Source organism: Equus asinus, chromosome 1 (genome assembly GCF_041296235.1).
Source record: "Equus asinus isolate D_3611 breed Donkey chromosome 1, EquAss-T2T_v2, whole genome shotgun sequence".
NCBI lineage: Eukaryota > Metazoa > Chordata > Mammalia > Perissodactyla > Equidae > Equus > Equus asinus.
In genome coordinates this window covers 170,545,235-170,573,086 of record NC_091790.1, presented here as the reverse complement: position 1 = coordinate 170,573,086, position 27,852 = coordinate 170,545,235, and the positions used below count along the sequence as shown (strand labels likewise).

The 27,852-nt window shown below is 37.0% G+C and overlaps 1 long non-coding RNA gene across 2 annotated transcripts in view; it reads right to left on the bottom strand.

The window, feature by feature from the left end:
• LOC123282824 (uncharacterized) overlaps positions 1-27,852 on the bottom strand; it is a 429,750-nt gene that overhangs the window by 310,140 nt on the left and 91,758 nt on the right. For both annotated transcript variants that reach the window (XR_011504035.1, XR_011504034.1), the window contains exons 2-3: positions 26,127-26,287; positions 11,170-11,251 (exon numbers count right to left, since the gene is read on the bottom strand). This is a non-coding gene — a long non-coding RNA (uncharacterized lncRNA). The remainder of the gene's footprint in view (positions 1-11,169; positions 11,252-26,126; positions 26,288-27,852) is intronic.

The window sequence follows — 27,852 nt, the reverse complement described above, 5'->3', positions numbered from 1 at the left end:
TCTTTTGCCTGGCTGTCCTTAGTATTTTCTCCTTGTCGTTGACTTTTGCTAGCTTCACTACTATATGCCATGGGGTTGGTCTTCTTGCATTGATAAAGTTTGGAGATCTATTGGCTTTTGTCACCTGAAGATCCATCTCTCTCACCAGATTTGGGATGTTCTCAGCCATTATTTCTTTGAATAGGCTTTCTGCCCCTTTCTCCTTCTCTTCTCCCTCTGGTATACCTATAATCCTTACATTGCATCTCCTAATTGTGTCTGATAATTCTCGGAGAGTTTCTTCATTTCTTTTTAATCTTACTTCTCTCTCCTCCTCTGCCTGCAGCATTTCTATATTCCCATCTTCCAAATTGCTAATTCTTTCCTCCATATTATCGGCCCTACTGTTCAGTGCATCTAGATTTTTCTTAATCTCCTCTATTGTGTTCTTCATTTCCAGTATTTCTGTTTGGTTCTTCTTTATCGTATCAAACTCTTTTGTGACATAGCTCCTGAACTCGTTGAGTTGTCTATCTGAATTCTCTCTTAACTCATTGAGTATTTTAATGATGGCTGTTTTGAAGTCATCGTCATTTAGGTTATATATTTCATTTTCTTTGGGATTGTTGTCTGTGTATTTGTTGTTTTCCTTCTGTTCTGGAGATTTAATGTATTTTTTCATATTGCTTGATGTTGCAGATTTGTGCCTCTGCATAGAAATAGAGATTAGTTGCTCCTTCCACTTGTTTCTGCTGGTGTGGTGGGGGAGCAGCTGTTTATACTGCACCAACCAGGAACCCTATCCGCAGTTGCTAACTGGACCTGGGCCCCTCCTCGTAGTCACAGTGGTCCTTTGGATTCCCTCTTCTGCCGTGGGGGCCATCATGGGGGTGCTTCAGGCTGCTGGTGCCTACTGTTGCAGCCCACCTAGATGTTCTCCCTCCTTGGGGTCTGCAATGGTGTTATGGGCTTTTCCAGCAGCCAGGGGTAGGATCACTTATATTTGCCACTCTGTCACTGTCAGCACCCACAAAATCTCATTTGTCCACTATGGGTTGCAGCAGAGCTATTGGCATCTTCTACAGTCTGTGGTTAGCTCACCTAGTTATGCTACTTTTGTCCCGGGGTCTTCCAGCCTTGTGGCTGCTGGATGGGTGCTCTCTACTAGTGCTGTGCAGAGGCTTTCGCTGAGGCTGCTGTGAGCCTGTAGGGTTTCCCCCTAGGCTACAGAGCCAGGTTGCTGGAACTCCACCCAGCCCCAGTCCTGTTCCCCAGGAACTCGGGGAGCACTTTGCCCTGACTGGGGGATAGCCGGAGATCCTGATTTCAGTGGTAGCTGGTCAGCTGCTGCCCTGCCTGATATTCTCCACTCCAGGACCCTCCTGGTGTTGTGGATGCTGGGCGTAGCCCCTCCGCTCATGGCAGACAGAGAGTTTTGTCTGCTGCCCGGGCAGAACTCTGGAGCTTCCCCCCTGGGCCGCGGAGCTGGCCTCTGGAGCTCCACCCAGCCCCAGTCCTCTCTGAGATCTCCAGCAGTCCCTTGCCCCACAGGGCGGGCAATGGCAGCTGGAGGTCGTTGTGCCCTCTGGGATTCTCTCTGGGACTTTCCTGGAGTTGTGAATGCTGGGTGTTGCCCCTCTGCTAATGGCAGACAGAGAGTTTTGTCTGCTGCCCGGGGGGAACTCTGGAGCTTCCCCCGGGGCCATGGAGCCGGCCTCTGGAGCTCCACCCAGACCCAGTCCTCTCCGAGATCTCTGGTAATCCCTTGCCCGGCCGTGCAGGCAGTGGCAGCCAGGGGGCCGCCACGCCCTCTGTGATTCTCTCTGGGACCCTCCGGGCACCGTGGGTCTCAGGTGTGTAACTCTAGAGTTTCCCTCTGCGTTTAGGAGTAATTGTGGGGGGGGGGGGTTAGGTAGGGTTCTGGTCACCTGTTTCCACCGTCGCTCCTCTGCTGTGTGCTCACTCCTGCCCTAGGTGTGTGTTGATCTTCTGGGGGCATCCGTTGGAAGAAAGCCGCTTGCAGGTACTAGGCTGTTCAGTCGGGGTCGGAGAGTTTTCACCTATCTCCACCTCCTCCCGGAGGGAAGTCCGTCTGCCTTCTGATGTATAGTCGCGTGGGTCTCTCAGACGTCCTGAGATGCTATCTGGATATCCTTTGTTAAGCGATGAGTGTCCAAATAATTGTAGACTCGAAGGGGGAGAGACAAAGAGGACTACTCACTGCACCATCTTGGATCTTCCTGTTTCAGGCATTTTTATAGTACTTATTATTGAAAATAGCAAATCAATTTTTTCCAATTAAAACCTTGGACTTGAGATCAAACTAATGGTTTGAGAAGTAAAATATGCTTTAAAGTTCTATTAGTTTTTTAAGTTAAAGCAAAATGCATATATCAGGAACAAGAAAAAAAACCTGCACATTTAGGAATTAAATGAACATTTTCATATTTTGCATTGAATTAAAACATATAATATATTAAAAGGAGTTTTGATTTTTCATTTAAATTCATCGTATCAGTTTGAGCCCAAACTTACTTTCTCTGCATATCTTTTCTTTCTTCCCTGTGAATGAGCTGGTAACAAAAATGCCTCATCCATTCTGATTAGCCAGCAGATAAGCAATGTGGAAACTGATTTAAAGTCTCTACCACTAGAGATGTCAAAACAGATGTTACTTTCCTACAGGATGACAGCACTGGGCTTGAGATGTCAAACATAATTAAAAATGTTATTTTCAAATGTACTCCACAGTTTATACGTACTGAAAGTATGTCTTACCTTTTGAACTTGTAGAGTGCTGTGCTCTGCAAAATGGTAGAGGCTTTATTTTAGCTTAGACTCCATTTGGGAGTGAAATCACTTCATCAATCCGTACCCAGAGGTTTCCTTCAGGATTTGGCATGTAAAGATTGGCATTTCATTAAAATGTGCTGACAAGTGAAAGAGCATTTTCTCTCACCCTCCAATCTGTGACTATCAAGATTTTTTCCCAGTGGGTTATCCAAATGAGAGAATAAATTAAGGAGTCTTTCCTTTAATGATGACATCACTCATTGCATGCTTTGAAAGGGGAGAGGGTCAGAAGTTGCATGTTACTTCATCATATTTATTTATTATGTATTTAATAAGTTTCTCCCAATGTCTTTCCCTTGCCAACATGAGTAATAAAATGCCTGGGGGGGGGGGAGGGGGGAGAACAGTCCCTTTGCCTTTTTATGACATGCTCTCAGACAGACTGAAAGTACAGAAGTCACCATACACCTCAGAGAATATCACCATAGATTTGTGCCCATGTAGGGAAAATAAAGAATTCCAAAAGCACGGATACTCCAAAGAAGGTTCACTGCCTCCATTTCCCCAAAGTGTAATCTGAGGAGCCCTCACCAACCCGCAACCACAGCCAAGCACCCTACACCGATCTTGAAGTGTAATTGGTTATTCATGTGTGCATCTCCTTTCCTAGAGAATGAGTTTCCTGAGGGCAAGAAAAGTGTCATACTCATGTGTTTATCAGCTACAGAGGCTTCATGACACTTTGCACATGGATAGCCCTCAGTAAATTTTTTTGAATCAATTTAGTTGGAGGATTGGAAATCCATACATTGAACATCTGCTTTCCAGTGACCAGGGCGGTGCAGCATAGTGGTTCAGAGCAGCAGCTCAGGCACTAGGTTGCTTGAGTTTGAATCTCAGCCCCACCACTTACTAGCTGTGTGACTTCGGACAAGTTATATCTCATCACTGTTCCTCTGCTTCTTCATATGTAATATGGTTATTGTGAAGATTGAATGAGATAACCTGTATAATCATTAGAACAGTGCCTGGAACACAGTTAAGCACTCAATAAATACCAGCTACCATTATCATCCTCCCTTAATGCATTAGTGATGTGATAACCTATTGAAAGACTCATCACTGTGATGTCAGTGATTAGGAGTTAGTTACTCCTATACCACCAAGGTATATGTGTAAATGCTTGTTAACTTCAAAAGATGTCTAGGTGGTGGAATTTCAGGCGGTGATTACTGCAAACTAAGGAATTTGGAGTTACCTGTTGGAAATCTGTTATGCAGCAACCTTCGTCATTCTGGATTACAGAGGTTTGCTAGTGTTTGGGAGGGTTTACGGGAAATTTTCTTCTAGTTGCTTCTCAAAAACTGACCCCAGGAATATTCATTTGATCATGTCTCCTACAGACCCTCTGCTCCTTCCCTAGACACGCATATTGGTGCTACCCCTGGATCTTTATTCCCAGAGGATTTAGGCCTTTTCTTAGCAGTAAACTGAATTCCAACTTGTCTTTTCCCTGATTTTGAAGAAAATATATCTGGGAGTCCACTGATAAGTACATTGGCTGCTGGTTTCTCATACTCCTTAGTCTACTGAGGGAATTTCCTTCAATTCTTAGGTGACTTAGGATTTTTATCAGTAACCAAGACTGACTCTTATCAAGTGCCTTTTTGGGGAGCTACCAAATTAATCATGTTTTCCCCTCTTATTAGAATGAAATGCAGTAGTAGATTTCCTAATATTGAGCTACACTTGCATTCATGGTGCAAAGGCATCTTATCCATGGTGTATATTCCAATAATCTACTGCATTCTATTTGATAATGTCTTAAGATATTTTTACATCAACATTCCAAGTGAGATTGGAATTGGACATAGTATTCTCTTTTTTTGCATTGAGTCAAATATAAACAACAATATTATGATGGTTTTTAAAAACAGGTCAGAAGGTTTTCTCATTCTCCAATACTCTCAAAAGATTCAAATATTATCAGAGTTATCTTTTCTGTGAAGATTTAAAATAAATCACCCATAAAATCATCTCAGTCTGTAATTCCTGAGGAATAGTTTTAGACAATGTTCATAATTGTCTGTGTTTATTGATATTTTTATCACTTCTGTCTTTTCTTGAACCAATCCTGGCCTTTTTATTTTTCCATTTCTTGGTATATTTCATTAATATTTTCAAAGTTGTTATTATACTATTGAAAAATTTATCTTATAAATCTTCTCATTTCTTCTTTAGCAACAGTTCCTTTTCCCTACTCGCTTTTTACATATGTTTATTTTTGGTGGGTTTGAGCTCTACTGGTGATTATTCTAGCTAATTGCTTGTTTATCATATTCCATTTTTTAGGCCAGATCTGTGCCTAGTTTATTAATCTTAATTCTACTTTTTTCTACTTAAGAAAAAAATCTGCTTCTTTTTTACTTAATATTTTCTCCTACTTAGTTTTAATTCATTGATTTCCACATTTATCTTTAACTCTTTCATACTACTTTCCTTAGATTTATTTTGTTCTTTTTTTTTGGTAAGGAAGATTGGCCCTGAAATAACATCTGTAGTCAATCTTCCTCTTTTTGTTTGAGCAATGTTGTCACTGAGCTAACACCTATGCCAATCTTCCTCTATTTTGCATGTGGGATGCCGTCTCAGTATGGCTTAATGAGCAGTGTGTAGGTCCACACCCAGGATCCAAACCCTCGAACCTCAGGCTACCGAAGTGGAGCAAGTGAACATAACCACTACGCCACTGGGCTGGCCCCCTATTTTGCTCTTTTTTAACTTCCAAAGTTGGATGCTTAATTTATTATTTTCATTTCTTTTTTACGTATTGAAGGTGTCCAAAGTTATAAATATTCCCTGAGTGCAGGTTTGCTGAAATCTCACATTTTGATAAATAGTACTCTCATTCTCATTACTTTCTAGATATTGGTAATTTACATTTTGTTTTTCTGTTTCACCTAAGAGTTGTTTTGGAGAAGCTTTTTAAAGTTTATATCTTTTTATTTAGTTTTCTAAATGTTTGAAATGTTTATTTTTCTAAATGTTTGTTATTTACTTTTTTAAATATTTGAAAATAATTTTCATTGTTTATTCCTTTTTCTATCATAGACTTCTAATTTTTATTGCACTTTGATCAGAAGATACAGTTGTACTTTCTCCAATCTAAAATATTTATTAAGGTTTTCTTTGTGGCCTAATGTATGATCACTTTTGTAAATATTTCATAGCACTTAAAACTATTTGGTTTCTGTTTGAAGGGCACTAAGTATGGTACATTCTATTAATGAATATATTTATAATAATTGTTCAAATTCATTTTGTCTACTTTTTTAATCTTCTTGCTCTGTCAAGCCCATAGCTCACTACAAATGAGAATGCAATTGTTATCATTATTTAAACAAAAGCTACACGACATAAAGACAAAATGATTAATAATGTGTAACAAAAATGATGAGTAAAAACAGAAAACAAAAATAGACATTAGCTAATTCTTCATCCTTTATAATATATATAAATTAATATAATCAGTATGTATCATTTCATTTTTCAAGCTACAAAATGAGAGTATTTAAATTAATGGAGATAATTACTAGTTGAGCTAAAAATATGCTGCAGTGTATACTTTCAAGTTTCTGAGATGTGATGGAGGAGTTGGGAGGGGGCACAAAGGAAACTGATGTTATTATATCAACAGAAAGGAAATAGAACACAGCAAGAAAGCCAAAAATAGGATCATACATAAATAAACACTAATACAGAGAATTAAGCCCAAAGAACTATCATAGAAATGAATCCAAGATATAAAACCACTTTTTGAAACAAATTGACTCCTAAATTGAGAAATTGACTCCTAAATGCTGTATTGAGAAGAGGTAAAAGAAACAAGTCCCAACAATACACTGTATACAAGATGATATCTAAAACAAGGTAATTCATAGCTTGAATATAAAATAGTAGGCAAAGGAAAACCAGAAGTGTACACATAAAAAGAGAACAAATAGAACAATCAAATGTTGAGCAAAAATGAACACAATATACAGAACATTAAACAAAACAGAGAGAGTTCGTTTTTTTACGAAGAATTTCTTGTTAAGGGAAGTTTCTCAGAGAGAACACATGGGTGATATATTTTAGGATTCCTTGCATATTTAAGTTTATTTTTAGGTTACCTTCACGCACGAATGGAAACATGGCTGATGTGAAATATTGGGGTCATGTTAGTTTGCCCTTATGACTCTTTATGTATTGCTTGGTTGACTACTGGTATCTGATGTCCCCAAGAGACTATTGAAGCCAGCTTGATTTTTTTTCCTAACATTTTTGAGTGACATGTTTCTTCTGCTGGGATACCGAATGTTTACAGCATAATTTTGTAGTTGATTTATATTATATACCTGGCATACATTACCTTCTTTAATTATGGCAACAGCTGTATGATATTTCAGGTCCATTGCAATCCATTCAAAGTGACAAGCTTTGGTCTTTGTGATAGGGAAGGCAGACTCAATGGTACTTTGAATAAACTGCCCCTAAATTGTGCCACTTATGTAGCACTTTTAAGACAAATTCCAAGAAATTTGCTAAAACTCTGCTGCTGATATAAAGATCTTCTTGATACTGCATTTTATCAGAGCCCATAATATCAAGCTTATATCAATATATCAAGATAAGACTTAGGCTATATTATCCCAAAAGCAAGTTCTTATCTACTTGTTAATTCTTCCATAAGATTTTTCTCACTCTTTTTTAAAAATTATGCTATATTTAAACATATAGAAAATTACAGTATAACATAATACTGATGAAACCACACCCAGAATTAACAATATGCTAACAACATTTTGCTATCTTTCCTTGAGATCCCTTTTTTATTATTGCTAAGAAACTAATCGTTCCAGATTTTATGTCTCCATCTACACCTCTCTGGGCTCCTTCTGCTCCCTCTTTTCACAGAGACAACCACCATCCAACTTAGCTGGTTTCTACACTTTATTACAAATGTTTATACACATGTTAAATTTGCATCGTGTCAGATTTTTATCAAATGACAGATAAAATCTCAAGCTGTACTTTGTATATACAACATTTTATTTTTGAAATCCATCACCTTTAAAATATTTTAACACACTTAGAAATCAAGGTCATTAATCTCTGAGTACCTCAGAAGAATGGGTTCTCTATTTGTTACAGTCAAGATGTATATGTTTTCAGTCTTATATATACCTATAAGATCAAGCTTGTTAATTGGATTGTTCAAACCTTCTGCATCCTTGAAAAATCTTTTTTGTCTGCTTGATTTATTACGGGTAAAAAAAGGCATGTGCAAATCTCCTGTCATAACTATGGATTAGTCAAATTCTCTTTATAAGTCTGTCAATTTTTGCTTTAAGTATATTTTGTTTTATAATTTTTTTTCTTATGATGAGAACTTGTAAGATTTACTTTCTTAGCAACTTTCAAAAATACAATATACTATTGTTAACTATAGTCACCATGCTGTATATCACATCCCCGGGACTTATTTATCTTAGAACTGGAAGTTTGCACTTTTTGATCACCATCACTCTTTAGATATTTAACATTTAAATATGCTTCAAATATTTTGAGGCAATGATACATAAAATTTAATTTCACTACTTCTTGGTGTAATATTCATTTTAACTCTATATTATATCCCTTTTCATCTCTATTAATGTTTTGCATGTTAAATAATTTTTTGTTTATTAATCAACGAGCATTTTATTTGGCTGTTATTTCCTGGTACATTTTTTCCAAAAATGTATTTTACCTTTCATTATATAATGTTTTGTGTCTCGTATAAATGGAATATTTCTACACAGGGTTTTTGAACAATCTGAGTCTCTCTTTTACATATGTGAATTTAATCTATTTTTATAATGATTTCTGGTATGTTTTATCTTATCTCCACCATCATCTTTTGTATTTTATTTTTACGATGAGTTTTCTTTGCTTCCTTCTTTTTCTGCCCTTCTACTGAATTAATCAACATCTTTATTTCTCTCTATTGATTAGAAATAGCTTTAGGAGTGGATTTATTTGTATTTGTCCATCTCCGGACTCAGATAGTTCTTTCAGCCTGAAAACCCATGTTTTCAGAAATTATCCAAAATTCTAGCCCATCAAATTTATTTTCAAACATTGTTTCTCCCCAATTCTCTGTCTATCCTTTTGGAACTCATATACAGTTCTTTTTACTCCTTATTTTAATATCTTCTAATTTCTTCTTCATATTTTCCAAGTCTTCATTTCTCTGTGTTATATCCCAAATATCTTCCTCTCTTCAACTTTTCAACTATATTTAGTCTTTTCATTGTTATGTATACTATGATTTTAATTTCAAAAATCTTTCTTTTGATTACTGGGATTTATATTTCAGTATTTTTAAATTTCCCTATTCTTTTTCTATAACATCCTGATTTTGGCTAATAGTTTATATTACTTCTTTTTTCTCTTTAACATATGGAACATAATCCTTTGGTAATTTCATACAGATTATTCTTGGCCTGTTAATCAAGCCGTTTTGTGCATCTACTCACTCTCGGTTCATTTCCTCCTATTATGTATAATTATCTATCATGCCATCATTCTCGTTGGCACTATTTCCTTAGGAGTCTACATGTGCTGGGTTGTGGAGAAGTCTCCATGGGATGATTTTTCACATGCTTCTACTAAAGCCTCATGTATTTCACCAGTTTTAGACTCACGTGTGCTTATTTTTGGACTAAGTGCTAAAATGCATAAGAAGTACAAATTTGAACTCCACGCTCAAGTTTGGCAATTCAGATTTGGAGCTGTGATTTCTCATAGGTGGTTCTTTTCCCACCACTGGGGCACTGTCTAGTCTGTGAGTAGTTTTTCTAGCCTCTAGTATTTCAACGACTTGATGGTTCTGAAGTTTTTGTAAAGAGTTGAGTTCCAGCTCCCTGCCAAGCACACGTCTAGATTTCATCTCCGAATTGAGTCCAGGTCTTGGAACCGTAGCCGCTGCAGCACATGTCCTGTTCTAATATCACTCAGCTTTAGCTTTCCTCACTTCTAACTATGGCTTTACGATCCTTCTTTATTTCTAGCTCCTAGGGCCTTTCCCTGCTGTTTTCACAAATTGACATGTATTTTTGAAAGTTTGTTGTTAAATTTATCAACATGTGTTTTAGATAGGAGAGGGATTTTCTACATTAGTTTAGTATACCAGATTGACCAGAAATCTAATAGACTATCCTTTATCCTTGAAATTCAGTAACTTTGCTAAACCTTATCTTGATGTGGTTATCCTCTATTAGTTTTTCCTAAAACATAATTAGCCTCATTGATTTGTTTTACTTTAATAAATGTTCTACTATGAATTTGAATGCTGATTCTGTTCCACTAGCTCCATTCTCTCCTTAAACATTTCATTTGCCATATGCTGGACTTTTTAAAAAATTTTCATATGTATCATCTTTCGGATGACAATTGCCTCTTTATCTATGAGACTCCAGCCCATCCTCAGTAACCATGAGCTGGTTTTCTGCTGTGTCAGTTTTGCCTCTAATGCAGGAGTTGACAATTACCATGTAAATATATTGAAGCATTCAATTTGTTAAGAGATCAGTTCTTCCCAAATGATCTAAAGATTCAATGAAATATCAATCAACATCCTAGTAGGCTTTTTTTGGAACTTTAAAAGCTGATTCTAAAACTCATGTGGCTATATAAAGGACTTAGAGAATCAAAGAAAATTTTGAAGAAGAACAAAGTTGGAGGATTTACAGTACCACTTTTAAGATTTACTATAAAGCTACAGTAAATAAGACAGTTCGGTACTGATGCAAGAGAAAATAAATAGGTCAAGAGAAAAGAACAGAGTCCATAAAAAAACTGCAAACATAAAATCAACAGTTTTTACCAATAGAACTAAATGGGAAAAAAGGGGTCTTTTCAATAAATTATTCTGAAACATATACTTATCTGAGAGAACCTTGACACTTACCTGAGGTTATACACAAAAATTAATTTGTGATGCACCATAGCTTTAATGTGCAGGCAAAATCTAAAGCCCTTAAGAGAATAATTTCAAGAACTTAAGATGGGTTATGATTCATTGGACAGGATGCAAAAAGTGCTAATCATAAAAGAAAACAGTTAAATTATACTTTATTAAAAAGAAAATATTCACCCCCAAAATACCATTAAGAACAAGCCACAGACAGGGAGAAAAATAGTCTCTATATATTTATCTGACAGAGGATTCATATTTAGAATATATAGTGTACATCAATAAGAAAAAAAAGACACCCACCTTTTAAATGAGCAAAGGATTTGAACAGATATTACACAAAAGAAGATACATAAATGGCCAATAAACAAGAAAAGGTGCTTGACATCATTACTCACACTCCCTGAAGCTGAAGTCTGTGAAGCACATCTCATGGCTGCCATAGTCCACCCCTTATGCCATGTCCACAGGACTTTCTTTCTGAGGAGAGACCCAAAAGAGGAAAGTCAGTGGGATGAGCCACAGCCTCATCACACAGTTGATCTCAGGGCCATATTATCACACATGATCTCCTTTCTTCAGTATCCATTCTAAATCCCCCTCACCCTCAGCTATCACCTCAGTTGGCCTAAGTGGTGGTATGATTCAAACCTTCAAGGAATGAAAAGACAAGCCACAGAGTGGGAGATGATATTTTCAACAAAAGAAACTGATAAAGGCTTGTATCCAGAATATATAAAGAAATTCCACAAACCAATAAGAAAAAGATAGACAGCCCCATAATAACATGGGGAACAGACTTTAACAAAATACTTTATTTGAAAAGGATAGCCCAAGGGCCAAGAAACATATGAAAAAGTGATCAACTTCTTTAGGCATTAAAGAAATTCAAATTAAATCTACTGTAAGATACTACTACCCACATAACAGAACAACTAAAATGAAAATAACAAACATTGCCAAGGATTAATGAGGATGTGCAGCAATCAGAACTCTCTTACATTGCTGATGGGAGTATAAATTGGTACAGCCACTTTGGAAAACTCTTTGGCAGTACTGACCTAGCAATTCTACTTCTAGATATATATTCTACAGAAATGCAGACATATGGTTCCTAAAACACATCAGAGCAAAACTATTTGCAAGATCCAAAAATTGGAAACAACCCAAATGTCTATTACAGTAGAATGGATAAATGAATAGTAATATTTTCATACGTGTTGTTTCAGTTATCTATTGCTGTATAACAAACTACCCTAAAACTCAATGGCTTAAAATAACAATTTATTATTTTCAAAGATCGTGTGTTTTGGCTGAGAGTTTCTTCTACTAGTCTTGTCTGGATTTGCTCATGTAGCTACAGTCATCTGATGTCTCGCCTGGATCTGCAGGTGCAAGATGGCCTCTGGAACACGGTGCTGCCTATCACTGGGATACCTCTATTCTTCTCTCGTCCTGCAGAGCCTTTCATCTTTAGTGGGCTTCCTTATAGCATGGTAATAAAAGGATCTAAGAAGGCAAGAGAGGAAATTGCAAGGGCTCTTAGGGCTAAGCTTTAGAACTTGCATAATATCATTTCTACCACAATCTATGTCAGCATTTATAAGGCCAGCTCACATTCAAGACAGTGAAGAAATCACCTCCATCTTTTGACAGGAGAAATAGCAACAGCATATTGCAGAGAGGTATGTACAATTGGGAGTCATCGTTATAGCAATCTACCACAGCCAATATATAGCAATGACAGCGAATGAATTACTGCTATGAGCAACAATGATGAACCTCACAAACATAATGTTAAGAGAAAGAAGCAAGTCGCAAAAAAATATATACATCATGTTCCATTTATATAAAATACAAAAATATGCAAAACCAATACATGGTTAGAAGTCAAGAGAGAGTCCAAGGAACACTCTGTGGTGTTATTAATGTTTCATTCCTTGACTCATGGAGTGGTTACATGGGAATTTTCACTTTATGATCATTTATTGATTGTTTTGTTTTTTTGATTTATGCAATTTTCTTTGTTGTTTTGTTTTTTTGATTTATGCAATTTTCTTTGTTTGTTATACTTCAATAGAAATTTTTTAAGCCAGAATAAAATCAAAAACAAAAGATTCAAAAAATAATATACACGAATTTTCCTTAATTCAATCCCTATTTACCTGGGCAATATTTGATGCCCTTCCTAGAATATGGGCTGATGGATTACTCATTCCACTGCTGCAGGAGTGAGAAAGATTCTAAGACTGTGGCCACCAGGGCTGGGGCATTTTGTCTCTACTCTTTCTTATTTTGTTTAAACTCCTACATCAACGATCAGTTCACTGGTCATCTCTTTTGTTTGATGTGGCGATTATTTTCCTCTGCTCCGATTCCGCTGTTTACTGCTGCTGTCCTGGCTAAGGCAGTTTTCCTAGGAGGTTATTTCTTGCGTCTTCCTGTTTCATCTACTGCGAGGTTGGGTGTGATCCCAGTCCCAGCCTTCAGTCTCACTTATCTAAGGCAGTGAGGAGCATTTTATTCCTATTTTTCCTGGCAAGCCAGATCCTTTATGATCTCCTAAATGGGGAACATGAATGAGATTTTGCAGAGGCTCCTCCACTTAACTTGCTGCCATATTGGGCCAGTCTTCCCAGAAGTGTGGTTTCTTGCGTTTTATTCCCAATTGGTTCAAATCATTTTGTATATAGGTGATATCGTATACTGGTTAACAACGTAGACCAAAATGCCTGAGTTCATATCCCGACCTTGATGTCAGGCAGATTATTTCCCTCTCTGGGCCTCAATTTCCACATCTGTAAAATGGAGATAACAATAGGTTCTATCCATTTATATCACCATTTGTGGGAGAAGAGTATATCTGTTGCCCTCCATTTTTAAAATGAAACACCAGATTTTGTTTTTCTATTTTATTTTTTATTGAGGTTATGATAGTTTAAAACCTTGTGAAACTTCAATTGTACATTATTGTTTGTCAGTCATATTGTAGGTGCAGCACTTCACCCTTTGTGCCCACCCCCCACCCCCCTTTTCCCCTGGTAACCACTAATCTGTTCTCTTTGTCCACGTGTTTAACTTCCATATATGAGTGGAGTCATACAGAGATTGTCTTTCTCTATCTTGCTTATTTCACTTAACCTAAGACCCTCAAGGTCCATCCATGCTGTTGTGAACAGGACGATTTTATCCTTTTTTATGGCTGAGTAGTATTCCATTGTATATGTGTACCATATCTTCTTTATCCAATCATCAGTCGATGGGCACTCAGGTTGCTTCCATGTCTTGGCTATTGTGAATAATGCTGCAATGAACATGGGGATGCATGGGTCTCTTTGAATGGCTGATTTCAAGTTCTTTGGATAGATACCCAGTAGTAGGATGGCTGCCTCATATGGTATTTCTATTTTTAATTTTTTGAGAAATCTCCATACTGTTTTCCATAATGGTTGCACCAGTTTGCATCCCCACCAACAGTGAAACACCAGATTTTAAGAAAAAGATTTCATTGTTAACCTAGCATTAAAGGATAGAATGGGGAGGGGAGAAAAAAAGACAGGAAGCATATGATAAACGATGAAGATACATTTTCCTTTTTTCCCATTCACTCCGTTTCTGATCTAACCACCCACATTTAAAGGCTAAGGCTTCTCCAGAGATAGCTCTTCCCTCCCAGTCCTTCCAGGCACAGTTCTGCTAGCTATTGCATTGGCTAATGCAGGAGAGCAGAGAGAGGCAGGTGGTCTTCTAACAGGAGTCAGTTCTGAAATCATCCTTCTGACTCTACTCTTCTTGCTTCACAGATAACTGCACATATCTTCAACTGCTTATTTTACATTTCCTGAAATGGGGGTGCAGCAAGAAGTTGTTTCCAAGAAAGATATCATTATAAATATGAGTTAAAAAATTAACCTGGCCCATATTCCTTTGGCTCTTCCAAAGCTCTCCCCTTCCCTCCCCTCCACCACCATTCCAACTCCCTAACCACTTTAGATACAGTGCAAAAAAAACTGAAAGTTCCTCTGATGGCAGGAATTCAGCTGCCAGGGCTTTTTTAAAACAATGCTTGATTGGGTTTACTAAACTACGATTCAAAAATGTAACCTAGTGTACAAGGCATTTTGTGACATGTTAAGAGTAAGGAGGTGCATCACCCAGCTTAGGTGAGGCAGATACTGCATTCCACAATTCTGACTAAATACAATCATGGATCATGATTCACCAGGCCTGGAGGAAAGGTTAATTACGTAGACTAGTCAGTATGTAGCTGCATATTGATCAATTCAGATTTTATCTATTGTGTGTGATTTACAAGAAGGAAAAAAGATGGATTTATGAAAGAGTGGGCTAAATTTATCACTTTGGTCAGCTATACTCTTGTCAAATACAGCTCCTCTCCTCAAAAATAATCTCAATTTGTCCTGGTTTGATACATAATGAATATACTCTTTTTTGTGCTTTTTGGGAATTGGCCCATTCGGGGAGAAACAATGCATTAGGGCAGTGATTGTTAACCTTAGATACAAATTGGGGTCACCTGAGCAGCTTTTAAAAAATCCCATTCTCAGGTCACACTCCATACAGTTCAATCAAAATTCCTGGAACTGGAGCCACAGCATAAAGCAATTTTTAAAGGTCCCCTAGGTGATTCAAAAGTGCAGCCAAGGTTGAGAACCACTGAGTTTGAGCCTCTGCCTCCACCACCATCCTTGGCAGTGTTCATACAGATTACTGATATTGATCAGATACTAGTCAGTTAATCACTCAATTGACCAAAAGGGTCATGCAGACACACTTTTAAGTTATTAAAAATACTTTGTTAAGTGTTTGCTCAAGAAGTGTTTGCTCAAATCTGCTCTAAGTAATTTGAAAAAGTAATTAAATATATGTGTTTGTATAACATATTACAAAAAAATTTAATGCAAATATTAATTTGAATATTATTTAACAGTTCAATTCATTACTGTAAGCATCATAAGAAACCATAATTTGTTAAGACAACTTCCAGGAAAATAGAACTCTTGAGTGTTTCAATTAAACTTCTCCTTTACCATGTATACTCAGTCACTTTTATTTATTTTTTAATAACGACATATGCCTTGGATAAAGGATTTTGAAATCAAAGAAAAAATATAGCACTAGCACTGAAATACACACAGTAAAACCTCTTTTATAAAGCCGAACTTAGAGGACAGGAGCAGCATGCGCAGGGCAGATGTCCCTTTAAATATGGCTCTGTGGTTCAGGACATCCTTAAAGATCTTGTAACTATTTGCAAAAGGATGTGAAGTGTGTGTGGATGGGGCTGCCCATTAATGCACCTTTTTCTGGGGGAGGAATTATGGCTTTGATGAGGTGCTTATGAGCAGTGAGGGGAAGCTGCTCCGAGTTAAGGGTGGGATGTCTGTGATTGCAGCTGTTAAGCAGTAGAGGATGGTATTTGGCATACAGCATATCTCTATCTTTGTGGAGACAGTTGAGCATAATGCACTGGATCTGCACGCATACAACTTGGATTTAAGTTTCAGCTCTGCAACGTACTTGCTGAGTAAGTGCAGCTTTCAAGTTTCAGGTTTACAGTCTATAAAATGGTGATATAATATCTGTCTTTTCTACCTAATAGGATTGTTAAACAGTTTAAAATAAAATAATTATTTATAAACTCTAAACTTCAAGACAAGAAAAGGTTTAGCATAAAAAGCAAACCCTGTATTGAGTAGACTGATAGCTTCCAGGCCAGCCCTCATGAACTCCTATTTAAGCCCAAAGAAGAGAGATGCTCAAGAAGATGCTGAACTTATGGTTTATGCACGATCTAAGTGAGTTTCAGGGAATACAACTGACATATATTTGGGATCTTCTTGACAGGGTATGGCACACAGATGCATGTGTGTTTGGGGGTATCCTTCCTTCTTTGAAAGAACAACTTCAGTCCAGTGAGTTCTTGGCAGAGTGGTGATAAACAGAAAGCAATAGGAGGCAATCCAAGAGGCAAGGAGAGAGCAATACACCTTCATGAATCTTCTTGGAGACATCTCCAAAAGAAATTGGACCAAAAGAGGAAGAAACATGTAGTGACTGAGAATATCTATTCAGGAACATCATGAGATCCTCTCTGAGGACTTGCAGAAATAGCTGAGGACACTGAAAGTGTGTACATGGAATGGTGGTGAAGTCTGTACTCCCTTACCAGGAAATGGGGGTTGTAAGAAACCCTCGCTGCATCAGATATTATCAATGAAGACACGACAGTGTTATAATGCACTCTGCTCTATTTTTCTTCAACTTCATATCATGGGTATCTATTTGTATGAAAAGACTCTAAATAAATTCAGTTGTTTATTTACTTCTGCTATTTATAGTTTAAAAAATTATTGCATTTTCATATACAACAAAGTTTATATCTCTGTGCAGATTATAGACGTTATATCTGCCTGATATGTCCTTCTTAAAATAATATTTCTAAAATCTCTGTCTCTCTCTCCCTCTCTCTATCTCTCTCTCTCTCTCTCACACACCACACACACACACACACACACACACACTTGAATTAAAAGCCTTAAAGATTTTACATTTCCTGGATGAGAGCAGGATTTGTTAATTGCCATACTTTAGACAGCACCTCTTTCTAACATTGCATAAAAAATCACAAGGTTAAATAAGGTTTACTCCTTATTTTAAAATTCATTTGTGCTTTTCTTTCAGGAAGAGATTTTATATATCATGATTATTATCACTGTTAAAAGTACTTGGTTTTTTTCCTAGTGTTTGATGACAAGGAGACTTCTGTTTGTAGATGCTTTTACAAGATTTTGATCAAAAATGTCGTAGTACCCATGTATATGACAATCAAAAATGTTCTCAAGGACAAATGAATATGACTTGAAATCTTAGCATTATCTTTGATCCCGTTTTCTCCTTCCTCCACCTCTGATCATTCGTCAAGCATTTAGGGTCTCATTCTTGATCTCTCACCTGTTTCATCTGTGTGGGCACTGAAACCTTGTCACTTCCCCCAGACAAGCCATACTGCTCCACACTGCTGTGCCTTGCACTTACACTGCACCCTCTGTGATGGACGTCTCCCCTTTCCATGTTGAATACCAGATCTCGATTCAAAGCTCACTTCAAGCATTATGTCTATAATGGAGGTTTCCTGAATTACCATCTTCACTACCAGGTAAAATTAACCACTCCTTCATCTATGCTGCTTTGTAACTGCCTGATCAGCCTTCTTCCCACATATTGACAACACCCCAGGAATTATATAAAATGTCCTTGTAACCAGACTGGAACATGTTCATCTTCAGAGCCAACCAATAATTTGACACTCTTTCAAACTGATATTACTTAATATTTATTTTAAAAGAACAAGAAGAAACTAATTTTCCATTAATAAAAATTGGATATATCTTTGTGCTCAAAATAAGGATTTATGTCACATGCACATATAATTTTTACTCATACGGAATTGTTTATTTTGCCTTCTCATCACTTATAATTGAATAGCATTAGACATCATGTTCACCAAGGATAGAGGTTACATATAGATATAATAAAAAGCCTTGTCTAAAACATTTTTTTAAGATCTTTGTTCTGGTTTTCATTCTGCTTCATCAACATACTTTCTGATGAGTCCATGTTTTTAATAGTTGCATGTCCAATTAATAACCCCAAAGAATGTAAATAACTAATTGTTTATCAATAGGATAAATAGATGGTCTTAATTTTAAATAGGTGAAAAACTATAAATGCCATTTTGTCCAACAAACTTGATGACCAAACATTTAGATAGCCACAATAAGACATAATTCATACTTAGTATATTGTTAATTGTTTAGATTTTTATTAGAGAAGTTTTCAGTATTAAATTCAAATTGTATGAATATGTAAATTGTTATTCTAAGATAGATATAAAACATTGCCTTTGAGAAATCAAAGTTTGTCCAACTGAATTTAACCTGAGATGTTGATAATCAACCTAATAAAAATCTAACTGCAATCAGAAAGCTCCTTCTATTCTGACAGGTTTCCCACTTCATACTCCCTTGATGACCTTTGCCCGTTGCATCTCCAATACAAAGCTTGCAGTTAAATAACCTCATGACAAGGTGATTAAGCCTGAGTGTCCCACTGGAAGGAGTGTGGAAGGGGAGAAGCAGGATGCAGCAAACTTCTGTATCTTCCTCGTCCTTGCCTCCTATTGTTCAATCATTTAATAATCAGATGTTTAGCCAGGCAGCATATTTCTTAGATTGGCACTTTTCAAATTTGCTACTATTGCTTTATTTTTCCCACATCAAACAAAAATGAATGTAATGAGTATTGGCATATATTTAGTATCCAGAGTCCTTCAAAATATAGATCTCTCTCTCCATCTACTGATAAGTCCATCGTTTTAATAGTTACACTGTTGGAAGCCCTTAGTGGCAAGGGTAGCTGCACATTTGGCAGAGATCCTGCAAATGCCAGAAGAACCAATGCAATGGAAAACTACCTAAAGTTCAAAAGTACAAGTCATAGAATTCTCAAATGTGCCTTAAAGCTTATTTAGTTCAATACCACAGGATATTTTGAGGGTATGTGGTGGGCAGTGTCTGTGTTATCAGACTTTGACAAGGAAAAAGAGAGAGTGGTTGGAACATACAATTTTGAAAAAGCAGATTCTAAAATCACAAAGTAGTTTGCTTTTAGTCACATAACATTTTTTAAAATATCAAAATAACATTGGAGCAGGACTTAAAATGTCTGTTTATCGATAGAGCTTTTTTTTCATTGGTAGTTTTAAAGTTCAGAGATTTCAGTGATCTGGTTCAGCCTCAATCATTTTCATAAATCAGGAGACAGAGGCTCTGCCATGATCCTGTCCCCGCTGAGTGATAAAAACAGCCACATCCAGAACTAACAGCTGAGTGCCTGGGCACCAGGAATTACCGAGAGATCTCTGAGGAAGGAATCTGCCTCTTTCATCTCTCAAAACTCCTGTTGAGTAGTTAAAACAAATACAATTCTTAAAGACTAGTACAATGTGGTGCCAGAACATGTAGATTGTTGGTATAGTCAGAAAATTGGGAGCAGAGCCAAGATTAGAACCCACATTTCACAAATCTTTGACCAATGCTTTCTGTTGTAACATGACTTTCTAAGATAAGAGCAACAAACATGTACTGCTTCAGAGTTTACACTGGAAGATGACAATGATTCTTTGAGGTAAAAATGATTTATTATTCCCCATTTTGCAGATAACAAAATATAATCTCCATGGATGAATGGATAAACAAAATGTGGTATATGCATACAATGGAATATTATTTAGCCTTCAAAAAGAAGGAAATCCTGCCACATGCTATAATATGGATGAACCTTGAGGACATTATGCTAAGTGAAGTAAGCCATTCAAAAAAGGCCAAATACTGAATGACTCCACTTATATAAGTTATCTAAAATAGTCAAATTTATAGAAACAGGAAGTAGAATGGTGATTACCAGGGGATGGAAGAAGAGGGAAATGAGGAATTGTTGTTTAATAGGTAGAGAGCTTCAGATTTGTAAGATGCAAAAGTTCTGGACATTTGCTTCACAACAATGTGAATGTACTTAACACTACTGAATTGTACACTTAAATAGGTTAAGGTGGTACATTTTATATTATCTGTATTTTACCACAATAAAAATACATGTAATTTCAAGTGGCAGAGTCAAGACCTAGGTGGTGATGCAAAACCTCCTGTTCTTTACCCTGGACTCCTGTTATTCCCCAATAATCTCTGCATGGCTAACTGTATCGCCTGCATGACTGCAAGCCCACTGCAGTCATGCATCAGTATTCCTGCATGGAACAATCAGGAAGGAGCACAGGCCATTGTAGGACAAAGGTTAAAGAAGCAGAACTCCCATCTTGCCATACTTAGAACTCAATATTCAAAGGGAAAACATTAAAACTATCTTTCTTTAACACTAAAAACAAGTGATCAGTATGGTGTGATGACAAAGACAGGCCATCGGTTCACTGACTTGACCTTTTACACCCTTTCATAATGTTACTTGTCACGGAGAAATAGCCATTGAAAGATAACACTTCGTAGGTACAGAGCCTTCGCCAGGAAATGAGGACTGAGGACACGCTTCACACACATGGTAAGAAAAAGTTGATTCTAATAGCCCTACACTCAGACCAACACTTTATATGTCAGCATATTCATAAGGAAGGCTGAAAACCAAGTAAAAGATCATTGCCCATTCTCAGCAGGATGTGGCAAGTTTCATCTGTGATCCTTTATTTTCAGGCAGTGGCAAGGCTTCCCAAATGAGCTAAATGAGGAATGATTCTGACGGAGGGATGATGTTAAGGCCTAAGTCTGTGTTCCTCCCAGGTGCTGGATTAATTGCTGTAATATAAACCCACAGCACAATGTGTTCTCCACTGATATCACTCACTTATCTACAGGCCTGGCTGTGATGATTTCCACTAATAGCCACACAGTGCCCTGAATAACTCAATGAGTTGTACAAGATTGGTCCAAATTTCAATAAAGCTTGTATTTGGTAAAGTTAAAACCTAAACTATTAGGATCATTCCATTGGATGCTGATGGTTTTCTCCATTAGATGGTGAGAGGACCTCCTTGTTTAATCTTTTTAGAATGCTTAGTAACCTCACTTTGTTACCAGAGTTTATCTTTGTGATCCACAGGTTTTTTAAATAAGGGAGTAGCTCATAGTACACCTTTTATGAGAACATAAAGTATTACTAAATTTTGTTTTTCACTTTCTTTTAAAGAATCTCTGTTTATGACATCCAACTTTCCTTGGAAATTTTGCTCAGTCCATGAGACTGGGCTAAAAGGAAACCTGTGTGGCATGCCTAAGCTATGTTCAAAATCAGCCTTCTCCAATATTGACCTCTTATCTTTGGACCAAGCCAGGGAGCTGAAATTCTTTTTAAAGATGAATCTCTTATGTTGGGAAATTCAGTTCCTCAAATAAACATAATAATGCTAGATCCACCCTGCCAAGCCTCCAGGTACAAACACAAGACTTCTTTCTGGAACACTTCTAGATCTGGGACACTTCTAGATGCTGGACCTAATTCTGGAAACATTGGGAGGCTAATGAGTGAAGTCAAAGGAATTTAATAGTAGAAATTAGAATGGATGAGGAAGGAAAAAAACTGGAAGCAGGGAGGCAAATTAGTAGGCCATAGTAATAGCTCAAGAAAATGAAGACCTGAACTAAAATAGTGACAGTGGGAATGGAGAATAGATGGATGAAAGGGCAATGACAGAGATAAAATTGACAGGCCTTGGCAAACTAGTGAAAGTGTGGTACAAAGAGCAGGAGGAATTTTATCAGAGTCATCTTCCTAAAGTGGAAGTAAGCTCATATTTCTCACCTGTTTACAACCCTCCAACAGCTTCCCAATACTCTTGGAGTCTAAACTCTGTCAATTAACTTATAAGGCTTCATACAATCTGGGCTCTGCGTACTTCTTTAGCTTCATTGCTCCCCAACTTCATTGTTCTCCAATTTTTTGATATAAAGCTCCAACATTACTGGATTTTCTTTCCCATCTCAGTGTCTCAGTGTCTATGCACTTGCTAGTCCTTCTGCTTGGAAGTCTCTTTTCCAAACTCTTACATGACTATCGTTTTCTCTCCACTGAGATCCCAACTCAGATGTCCCTCTGCCTCCTCAAAGAAGTATTCACTGCCTCCCCACCAGCAGTAACACCCCCATCCCCCAATAGTCATTCTTTACATCACTATACTTGTCCTCTCTAGAGAACCTATCAGTACCTGAAACTATCTTGTTTGTTTTTGACATGATTATTGCCTGTTTCTCCCTACTGGAATGTCAGCTCCCTTGGGAGAGGGATCCTCTTTATCACCAGTGCCTACCATGTGATAGGCTCTCAAAGAATACTGACCAACTGATATATAGATAGAGATATAGATACAGACATATAGATTTACCCATACACATGCATATACGTATATGTACACATGTGTGTGTGCATGCACACACATGCCATAGAGACATAATCTATGGTGAAAAGTTATGGCTTGAGATCAAAACTATCAGACTCAGATCGCTTGCTACATCCAAGTGTGACTCCTGTGCTGAGGTAAGAAGTATTAATTTATAAATCTAATAGAATCATTACATATTGAACTCTACAAGAGTTATAAATACTTTTGATACAAGAGAATTTGATTGAGACACTCATCTAGAAATAAATTTCTAACCCACAGCATCTAAAGAGAAACAAGCTGCATCTGACTTTATCCCAAGAATTTGTAGATTAATAGTAGTATTTTGGAGTCATGCGAAGAAGTGAACTGGTGAGCTCACACTACCCACAGGTATAACATTTTTTTGATGACTTTTTCTAGTAGGAGCGGTAGGTATATTTCAGAGAAGACTACTTTTTGCAGAGAATCTTACTACCTCAGCCAGCCCCGACGGAGTCTATTCCAGGAGGCAGAGGAAAGGATCTTCAGGTTCTACATACCAAGCCACGCTTCTTTACACACCTCACAGGGTTATCAAAAGGGTTAAATGAGTTAATGTCATTTTTATCAACTTTTTCTACACTTCATTTTCATGTCATTTTGGATTTGAAGGTTCATTAAGAGTCCAACATGGATCACTCTGGGTTCTGCATATTATCAGCAGAGTTCCAGTGACCTCAAGGATTAATCTGTGTTAAAAGAAGCATTGGATATGCTAGGGCAGGAGGTAATTGATCATGCCTGAACAATACAAGTGCTATTCACTACCCACATTTTCTTCCTAATTTAGAACTTAATCACTTGAAAACAATTATATCACTTGGAAAAAATGGCTCCTTTTCAAGGAAAATGTATTTTATCAAAAACTGACTCCAGACAATTCCTCATCAGATCTATGGATCTCACTACAGGACCACACTTCCCAATGCTGCTGAAATGCGATGGGCACATCACATCACTGACCAATCTGGCTGCCTCTCCTTACCATGGTGCACCCCTGGCCATAGAGCTCCTTCAATGTTCTTTGATTTACTGGGGCTGTAGCAGCAATAGCAAAAACAACATTAAATAGGAGGAGTGGTCCCTGTCCTCAGGGAGCCCTCAATGAAAATAAGCCTCGTGAGCTCTGTTTATTGGCACTTTCCATTTCTGCTCCAGTATACATACACTAAGACTACTAATCCTGGGAAATAACATACTTTGAAACAACTTGAAGATGAGGCAGATCATCCCAGTGATGTTGCAATAACTTCAAACAACGAAAACATACAAGGTTATTAAAAAAGTTTTTTTTAAAGTGTCACAAAAGGCAACTGCTTTGAGTATTTGAAAATTATCTGAACCAAAATTTGATTCCATCATGGATCAGAAACATAGTTTCATTAAAATAATTTTATAGGTGAAGCTTTTGTGTAAATGATTGGTTTATTAGATATCAAAAATACAGCAAGGGGCCGGCCCCGTGGCCAAGTGGTTAAGTTCGCACGCTCTGCTTCGGTGGCCCAGGGTTTCATTGGTTCGGATCCTGGGTGCTGACATGGCACCGCTCATCAGGCCACGGAGGCAGGGTCCCACATGCCACAACTAGAAGGACCCACAACTAAAATATACAACTATGTACTGGGGGGTTTGGGGGCGTGGGGGGAAAGCCAGGAAAAAAAATACGGCAAGATTGTTAAAGTTGTTTACAAAACAAAAATAAAACATTTCTGAAGAGCCTGGCATTTTATTCAAAGACATATTATTTCAAGTAAATCATTACAAAACCAACTGATTCTTCATGATAAGGAATTATGGGAATATTAAAAAGAATAAAATAATATTAAAATAATTTAATAGTGATAATAGTACTAGTGCCCCTATCCTCATATGCTCATATTATCTTCCACATGAATGTCTATTTACATAATTTATATAACAATTCACACATTTCAGTACTGTTATATTTCATCCAGCATTACTCAAACATTTTTAGTAGTTTTATGTAGTTTTCATAATTTTAATAGCTCCACGTTTTGTTATTTTCCTTCAAGTTTTCCTTTTTGAACATGTTGCCCCTTTTCTAATATGGTTTTAAAATAGAGATCATATTCTCTTTTTATGTTGTAGTATGAACTGAAATATCTTAATACCATTCAGGTTACCATAACAAATCTAACAGACATTACTCATTCTATAGTTATTAATTCTTAACCACATAATCAAGCACAAACTTATTTTTATTCTATTTATTTAAATTTAAAAATTCATTTGGGGCCTTTTTCTCTCACTAAAACTCAATCTCCCACTCCAAATTTATTATTTTGTACAGAGGTTTAGTATTTCCATATTAAATTTTTTATCTTTTATGTTCTGCTTTTTGTTTTAATTTATTATTTAATTATCTGAATTTAATGAATTCAGCTAAGTGAATTAGAAATAATTCACTTCATTAATTATGGTCATGTCAGTCAACATTAATTCATCAAACACACACACACACACACCTTTCATTACCATGTTCTCTCTAAAAAGGATAGTTCTCTTCTTTTGTAGGCCTAAGACCATTTTTCAGCAACCTCCCTACTCAAAAGCTTTCCTTCCCCCTCCCCACATACCCAACTCCCTCACCTCAACTTCATTTTTCTTCTGGAGTTCTTGTTAAATCTCCTTTAGTAATATCTACAAAAAAGACATTTACCTAGTAACTATTCTGAAAGTCTGCAAATCAGAGGATGTGCTTGAGCAGTCCTCATCTAGGAATGATAGCACAGCTGAGGAACCTGATTAGAACACGCTCTTTTTTCTTTAAAGATTTTAAAGTTATGATTCCATTGTCACTTTTATTGATTGGTACAAAGAAGAAGTCCAACATTTTTCTTTACTTTGATTCCTGTGATGGTCATTTGGTTTTTTCTGCATATAAGCTTAAATGATGATTTTACATTTTAAGTTTAGTGACATTTAGGGAACATTCATTGCTGGTGGGGATGTTTACATACTTGTGTTCTTAAAGGCCCATGTTTAAACAATCTCATAAACGTATCCCAGCTGCCCAGAAGAAATTAACTGAGGAGCAGAGACACTTAGAAAAAGTGGCAGGGATTTTAACAGGACTGAGAACTACCTTCACCATATTATATATGCAAAACTCTGGGTCTCTGGGTCTATGAATGTATTTTATCAAATACTTTGTATTGCTTAATAGTCTCTTTTATTCCCAACTTTTACTCCATTTCTTCCCTGCTTTTCTGAGATTGAGGAAATACCCTTAGAAGTGGAGGTCTAGAGCTTTCATTTTCTTGACAAGTAATAAAGCTAGACACAGAGAAAACAAGAGCAAAGGTGAGCCATTGGGTTACATACCAATGAGAAATGACGCAGCTGTTAAAAGGACTCATTGATTAAACCATCCACAAATGAATAGACCAGTGCTTCAAGGTCAATGCTTCATGTTCCAGACACATTGTCATAGGCAGAAATGTTTTCTTTGCTGTCAACTTCGCTTCTGTTGATTTTCTTCTCTACTGAAAAGAAGGAAGAACAGAGAGTCTGCTTAAAAGGTTGGTACAATCTTTAAAGCCACCTAAAATAGCCTTGAAAACCCATACACAATCGCTTTTCCTCACAAAGAAAGTCTGAGTCAAGCACAGAGAAATTTCTGAATAAGAGAAGACCACTACTACTGTCTGCAATGTAAGAGACCGTGGCACTGCCTCCTTCTGCCATGAAACACATTAGAGGAAAAACTGAGCATAGAGATCTCCTGAGGTAATTGAGACATTTCTCTACACCCCAGAAAACAAATCATCACTGTGACTTCAATGCTTTCTACAAGTGTTGTGAATTCCCTGAACACTAACGATGTTACAACCTAAATACAATGTACTTTCCAAAAGTTCTTAGAACTATAGGATTTCAAGTAGAAATTAAAGGATTTCAAGTAGATTTCATTTTCAATTCATCTAGTCTCCTCTAAGCAGCATAAGTCTTGCAACAATAATGTGGATATGTCAAGCCAAAACATTTATTAGCCCAGATCGCTTAGAGATGTATATTTCCCATACCCTCTGCTCTGTCACTACTCAATAGCAACTGAAGCTCTCGGTGGAGCAGAAACAAAGATTTAAACATCACTCTACCCTTGGTTGAATTCAGTTTGGGAAAGAACACTGTGACTGGAAGAGTAAGAGGAAGCAGAGGGTAACAGGACCTAGAGAAACTGGGGAGAGAAAGGAGATCCAACAGAGGAAAGGGAACTTTAGCTACAAGAACCAAAGGGTGAGTGGAAGAATCTCAGCACTGGGAGGTGCTTGAGGGTGAACCACTTGCTAATCATTGCCCAGAACCACTTGATGTCCAACAGTCCTGGACACCTGTAAGTGCCAGACAGTGAAGTCACGAATACAGCTTGTATTAAGGTGGCAGCTTGAAGAGAAAATCTTTCCCCCTGTCCAAAGTGGGCAGAAATTAACACCATCTGAGAATCTTCCTAAAAGTAGAAGCAACTATGGACACATTAACACATGTTCAAACACATATAAACATTTTTCATAGTCGAATTTTTATTGTGTATAGATTTTGTGTACTTTTTTGAATACAACAAACACTTTCCCACTATTAAAATTTCTTACTAAATAGTATGTTAAATGATCATATAATGTCCTACCCCATCAATTACTATAAGTATCCCCCTATTTGGCTATTAACAAACATAAAAGGCTAGGATGAACATTTTAATACACAAATATTGGAACATTTCTCCAAGGTAGGGTTTTGGAAATTTAATTACTGGGTAAGAAAGAATGTACAGTTTTATGATTTTTAATGCATATTGCCAAAATGCTTTCTAGAGGAGTCTTAAGAAATTCTTCTGCCATTAGCATTTATGTGAATGACCTTATCATCCCATCAACATAAGCGTTGAGTAACAACTTCTTTTAATATTGTGTATTTGACAAGTTAAAATGGTATTTATTTTACACTTGGTAAATGGTTTCACTTTACACTTCTTTATTTATTCATGAGATTGAACATTTTTCATACCTTCATTATCTGTATGTATATCTTTTCTGATATGTCTTTCTGTACT